Source organism: Amblyomma mixtum, chromosome 9, assembly GCF_055824585.1.
Source record: "Amblyomma mixtum isolate Tamu chromosome 9, ASM5582458v1, whole genome shotgun sequence".
NCBI lineage: Eukaryota > Metazoa > Arthropoda > Arachnida > Ixodida > Ixodidae > Amblyomma > Amblyomma mixtum.
Window position 1 is genome coordinate 21,313,958 of NC_143020.1, and position 6,677 is coordinate 21,320,634.

A 6,677-nucleotide genomic window follows, 5' to 3' on the forward strand; every position below is an offset into this window, starting at 1 on the left:
TCCCGGACAACGTGCACAACGCGTATGCGCTGCGCACTGTGCGATTAGCCGGCTTGAGTAGTGGGTGAAACGGCGCAAGCCACATCGTTAATAGAGCGGAAAGAACAGAAGTATCGGCGCAGCGATTTTCAGAAATCCCCGGCGACGACGAATGGTTATCCAAACCCACATGTAAACGCCAGCCTCGTACGAAACGAATCGGCGCACTAGTTTGTAGCGGCAAGCGTCTACCTGGCGTTGTCGATGTATTCGCTGTCTTGCCAGTTGCCTTGCTTCTTTCGTACGTTGAGAAAAGTGACGACGTCGAGGTCAAACTCACTATCACAGTCAAGGTAAACGGGAAACATAGCTTTCAACGAATTGACAATTTGACGAGCGAAGAAAAGCTGGCGTGGATTGAGCGCAGTCGTCTCTTTCACGTCCTGATGTGTAAACCTGTCTTTGTCTAGGTTTTTTTTACGCTTTAATTCGTGCTCAAGGCCTTATTGCAAGCGAAATTTGCGTATAAAAGAATCTGATTGCACCGTTTATACTCTAAATCAACATATTTAGAAAGTATGTCCGTGAGGGTTCGTTTCTTCTGTTTCAACGAACCATTTGTCTGTTGTGGTACGCCGCCGTATGCCTATGGCTGGTGTCCGTAATATCCAACGCAGCCTGAGCAAAGCAAGCCTTGCGATCAATCGCACAGTCATTACTGATATTCGAAGGCACACCTTTATCCAGCAAAATATGCACAATAATCTCGGCTACTTTGGGAGCAGTACCGCTTTACAGCGACGGGCCCTCAGCGTAGCGTGTTAAGCCTGTTAGGAATGCAATTCAACATTTTCGACTTGAGGATTTCGAGAAATGTCGTAATTTACGTGAAGTTTACAGAGACGTACAACAAAGTGAGTGAAGACATAGAAGTGCACATGATGTGGATGGGCGACAGAGCAAGGAGGAAGAAGACGATCGAAGGAGGTTGTGTGTGTGTGTCTATAGCATTTAATTGACAGGATAAATCGAGGTTAGTGTTGTGAGCCCTCATTTAGGGAGCCCACTGGCTGTTGCCGGCCCTCCTCCGGGGTTTAACAGTTCCGGCGTGAGCTGCCCAGCGCCGCATCCTATTCCTCAGTTGCTGGGTCGCTGATCATCGCAACACCTTGATTTTTCTGGCTTTTCCACACCATACGTTCTAAGTTAGACACTTCGCCGCAGAAGGTGAAACGTGGTCGTACGAGGTTGAGAACACAAAGCTGAATATGACTGAATTTATTTAGATGTTTGATTGCAATTTTCTTAGGGTTAGTTTAGGTCCGTGTATCGACTTTTTGGTTTTTTTTTTATTGAGGCTTAACGTTCCGAAGCAACTCAGGCTATGAGGGACGCCGTAGTGAAGGACTCCGGAAATTTCGACCACCTGGGGATCTTTAACGTGCACTGAAATCACACAGTACACGGGCCTCTAGAATTTCGCCTTCATCGAAATTCAGCCGCCGCGGCCGGGATCGAACCCGCGTTTTTGGGGTCAGCAGCCGAGTGGCGTAACCACTGAGCCACCGCGGCGGGGGGACTTTTCGGGGTTCGATATATAATTTCCTTGTTAGCCACAAATGTCAGAGTAATTCCCTATTGATTAATAACGGCTCTAAATAATTGTTCTTGTGAGTCTTCAAGGATAGTAGGTGATAGCCGGCGGGCAATGGCTTCGAATGAGGTTCTGAAAAGGTGCGTTCTTCAACCGGAAATGACGCTACAGTTCAGACCACGGAGACCGAGGCCGCAAGGTGGAAGCGTTATGCCACACGACGACTGGTCCTTTCTATGGACTAGACTTCGTCGCAGGCGTGATGGACCTCTGAAGATGCTACCTGGGGATTAGACTCAGAGGCCTGGACATCCTGGAAGAACTTCGCGATGGACGGACTGGGTGTTACTGACTACGTCAACATGACTGAATAAACGGAAGCACGAGCGACCGAACACTTTTTTTAGATTCCGCGAGTGGAGTATAAACCGATTTGCAGAACTTCGCAACACTAGATTCTACAAAACGAGTAACGTGCTCTCTAGGTCCTTTATCTTAACTTTAAATGTTTTACTTCCTGCCTTGTTTCCTTCTTAAATTTCCCCCTGTGTCATCGTCTGTAATTCCAATCCCACCGCGGTCAGTGTGGACCCACCCATCAGCTTGAGGACGGTAACGTGCCAGGACCAAGTAGGTCCATTATCATATCTTAGAAAGAGGCATTCAGAGGAGCCATGGCTTCAATAAAAAATCCTGCTGGGTTCAAAGATGGACCCTTCAGGCGTTGGCAGTGATGGCAGCTTTTAACTCATATCGAAACTTTCGGAAGCAATCTAGGCCAAAAGTACCACTGCCTATTGCTTGCGAGCGTAGGACTCCCAAATGGCTAGCAGGTCATTCGTCATGATAAGCGTTTAAGATATTTGGTCGTAACTCGGATCATGCGACGAGTGTTGCTGTCCAAATTGCATTTGTAGATGGCGCCACTTACCACAGCGAAGGGCGGCGCCCACGAAGGAAAGCACTCCGAACATGAGCTTTCCAGCCTTCTAGCTATTCGATGAGCGGGGCTAACTTTGGGTCCGTGCATCGAAGCTGCACCATATGGGTGCGCTAATGGCACAAGCAATAAAGTAATCTTTGGTGAGTTCTACCAGAACCAGGTAATTGGGTGCGCATGGTAAACAATCGGCACCTTGGTGCTTCTGCCACGACATGTACACGACCATTCATCCTACTCTTGGAAACGGAAGCTGTACCTTGTCAGCCGCTCGTAAAGGTCTTAATGAGTGACGGTCGCTAAAAACACGAGGGAGTTTTCCGCAGATGTATGGTCGAAATTTAAGATTGCTACAAATGACCGCGAGGCGCTTATCTCATCCGCCAACTAGCTACCTTCCGACTGCGAAGGTTTTCCTTTCATGTGAGCGAAAAGATGTTCGTCGTCCTGCTAGTGCATCAGGGCCGCCTCAATGTGAACGTTATTGGGCTCAATGTGAGAGACGCAGCAGCATATGAAGACACTACAACACGAAGTATACGAAACTGCTTCCCTGGGGACCTTTTTACGGCTAATGTCGCGCCGATTTTGTGAGCATCTTGCTGGCCTCGTACCGTATCGCGACCACTTGGAGAGCATCCTTGACTGCCTTAGAACATTTGTGACGAGGTTTCAGAGAGGTTGGCTAACCTGGCGCGCTCTACCATACAGGGCCACCATTTTGTACAGCGTTTGCATGCAGGCCTGTTCAGCCAGCATGCGTGGACTTGGTGACACTGGACTAAAATCAGTTCCTGCACTGCTGGCCTAGCTTATACCTAAGAGCGCGCGGAAATCGTGCGTATGTGCAGCTGATCCCGTTCTAAGCGCTGTTGGGAGTTCCAGATGTGTGACAGTTCCGTTTGTTCCGTATGGGTGTGAGCGCGGCAAATTTTTCTTTGTGTTTGTGTTTTAACATTTGCGTATTGCTGCTATTGCTCTCATGTGGCTTGGCGATTGGCCTCCACATGATCGCCCCAAGCGACTGCACGTTTACCTGGTGCTCTCTGGGATTTTCCTCCAGGTTTCTTCACGGTAAAGACCTTAGATAGTGCTTATAAGCCGTAAAATATGGTATTCATGATTTAGTCTTCGTGGCTGCTGCCTAAACAACGCGTCACCTTTATTTTACGCGTGATTTTTTCAGTTTATTGTTCAAAAAGCAATCAATATGGTCATTTCGCAAGATGCCCTCATGAAGTGCTTGAGGCTGAATATGATAGACTCCAATCCCTGTATGCAGGAGCAGAATCAAATGCAGGAGATGTAATAATCTGTAGCGATAGCTACACTACGCCAGCCGCTTCGCGAGGTTAACGTGGCTTCGCGCTGAGCCGTGGCTCCACCGCTCCGCCAGCTGTGCGCATGTGCTGAGTGACGTCTGCGCATGTGCTGAGTGACGTCATAGCCCGCAGCTGGTGTGCGCGCCGCGCGCCTTCATTACGCTAGCATTTCGAGCCTTCAGCGTAGCGGCGCCGTGGCTGCTCACATGGTTGGTCACGTGGCGTGGAGAAGCGCGCCGGCGAAACCAAGTGAGGGAGGAGTGGAGAGAGCGAGAAGGGGAGAGAATGAATCCGCGTCCAGGGACGAAGATGAAGAAGGAACGCCCAGCGAAGCGCAGCGGCGAAAGACTGACTTTGCAGTTGGACTGAGCCAGTTGCACCCGGCCAGCTGTAGCTATCGCGTCACTCCAGGTTTAACCAGAGCTGAAACACGGAAATTTTTCATTGACCAAACCAGCTCAACACCCTCGAGGAGCAGATGAAACTCCTCTTCAACATCAAGCCACTGTTTGTGAACAAGCCATTTTTGGTGGTAGTCAACAAAGTGGACATCGTCAGACCGGCCAACCTTTCTCCTGAAGGCCAGGCTCTGTTCTCCAAACTGGCCGAGGAGTCCATCCCAGTGCTGGAGATGAGCACAGTGACCGAAGAAGGTGTGGTTGAGGTGAGGAACGAGGCCTGCGACCGCCTTCTGGCCCACCGTGTGGAGGTGAAGATGCACGGCAAGAAGGTGGAGGGCATCCTCAACCGCCTGCACGTGGCAATGCCTGCTCCGAGGGATTCCAAGGAACGGCCACCTTTCATTCCTGAAGCTGCGCTTCAGAAGAAGATGGAGGCTGACAGCTCCAAAAAGAAACTGGAACGTCATATTGAAGAGGAGCTGGGTGATGACTATATTCTGGATCTGAAGAAGAACTATGACCTTCCAGAAGATGAAAAGTACGACGTTATACCTGAGATTTGGGAGGACCATAACATTGCAGATTACATCGACCCGGAGATCTTTGAGAAACTGAAACAACTGGAGGCAGAGGAAGAGCTTAGGGAGCAGGCTGGATTTTATGACTTCCCTGAGAGCGAGGAAGATGAGGAAATGAGGAAGATCAGAGGTCTTGCTCGACAGATTCGAAAGAAGAAAGCCATCCTGGCACTTAATGCCAAGATTGACAACACCAAGAAGCCGAAGGTTTCAAGGCCCATAATGAAGAAGAGGGAACGCAGCGTTAGCAGACTGCGCACAGAGATGTCGGACCTCGGTGTGGAACTTGACAAGGGCCGGACTCACTTCAAGCGGGCTGCCTCAGAGGTGAGGACTCCCCGTCCACTGAAGAGGAAGCGGGAGGACAGTGAAGGCCGTGTGCGCAGCAGCTCGAGGACTCCAAGAGACGAATCGGGCATTCGTGATTCAAAGATGCGAAAGAAGGTGAAGAAGCTGGGCAAGAAGGCCCAGCGATCCATGAACCGGCAGGCCAGGAAGGGCGAGGGCGACCGTACCATCCCCAGCCTCAGGCCCAAGCACCTGCTGGCTGGCCGACGAAGCGTGGGCAAAGCCGACCGCCGGTGAAACCAGCTATGCTTGGCGTGGCTAGAGTGTATTGGTTTGTCATCCGTTGCAATGCAGATAATAAAGGACAACTGTTGCCATTTGGTGCATATCTGCCTACGTTTTTGAATTAGGGATAAAGGTGCTTGCAGGGAGGAGTTACTGCAATGTTTCAGCTTGCCATACTGTATGTGCATTCAAGATCAAATACTCAAATAAAAACATACACATGGTAGTTTAACCTCTCATATGTGCAATTATCACTTTTTTTGCAGTTTTATGTGCATGTTAACCCTGGCTTTTGTATAACATCTCAATATCTTTTTTTTGATTAGTTTACTTCACCTCTTATTTTTGTAAATCTGTGATAAAATGTAATAGCAATTGATATCGTATATAATTTTTTTTGTACCGCTGTCACTGCTGCCTGCCGCCGGCTTCCAGGCCTCGTCAAGCTGTTACTACAGCTTTTTGCCTGGGAGACCGTCAACATTGTGAAATGTTGAAAATAAAGGTGAATTGAATTGAAAAAGAAGCATTGCTTGTTCTTAATAGCAACTTCTTTTCGGCAGTGAGACGGGGATAAAATTCGAAAACTCTGCTGCTTTTACCGCTACTAAGCTGTATATATGTGATGCTGAAATAAAATCACAATGACAAATGGCATTTAACAAATGAAAATTTGGAAGCCTGCGAAGGCACGCACAGCCTTTGTCTTAGCTGCTAATGTTCACGATTTCCAGAAAGTAGTCGTCAACAGACTTGTCACTGAGGTCAACCCAAGAGTCAGTGCTATAATGTTCTCATGTCATGGCGAACCATGGGATGAGAAAGAAATTAAAAGGTACTTTTTTTAGGGAAGCACCCACGACGCACACGTCATGCATGTATTTTGTTTGTTTTAAAAGATAGCGCTCGTATCTTTTCTTCAGTAACAAGAGCAACTTGGAATTGATGTTTGCAGAAGTTCTGCATATCATGCGATTTGTAACAATGCCGGCGCACTCAGCTGCCTTCTCGATAAAAACTTCTAGCGCCCCGATTGTTCAAAAGCAACTCGTGTGTCGCCCGATGCAACGCATCTTGTACGTCACCCGACAGATGCAGCGTCATGCTAAACAGTAACCGTTACTACACAAGGCATTCCCCTTGCATAACACACAAAAATGAGATGCCAACCTAAAATACTGACCAATAGCGCTTTTATGTGCGACAAACAAGTGAAGTTAGGGACGACCCCATGCGTGTCTTCTTTATGCTCAAGTTATGATTTAGTCATATTTTCTCAACATAAAAAAA

At 48.3% G+C, this 6,677-nt stretch overlaps 1 pseudogene; it reads left to right on the forward strand.

Moving 5' to 3' along the window:
* Positions 1-2,948: 2,948 nt before the first annotated feature.
* Positions 2,949-5,488, forward strand: LOC149328467 (GTP-binding protein 4 pseudogene; annotated as a pseudogene).
* The last annotated feature ends 1,189 nt before the right edge of the window (positions 5,489-6,677 follow it).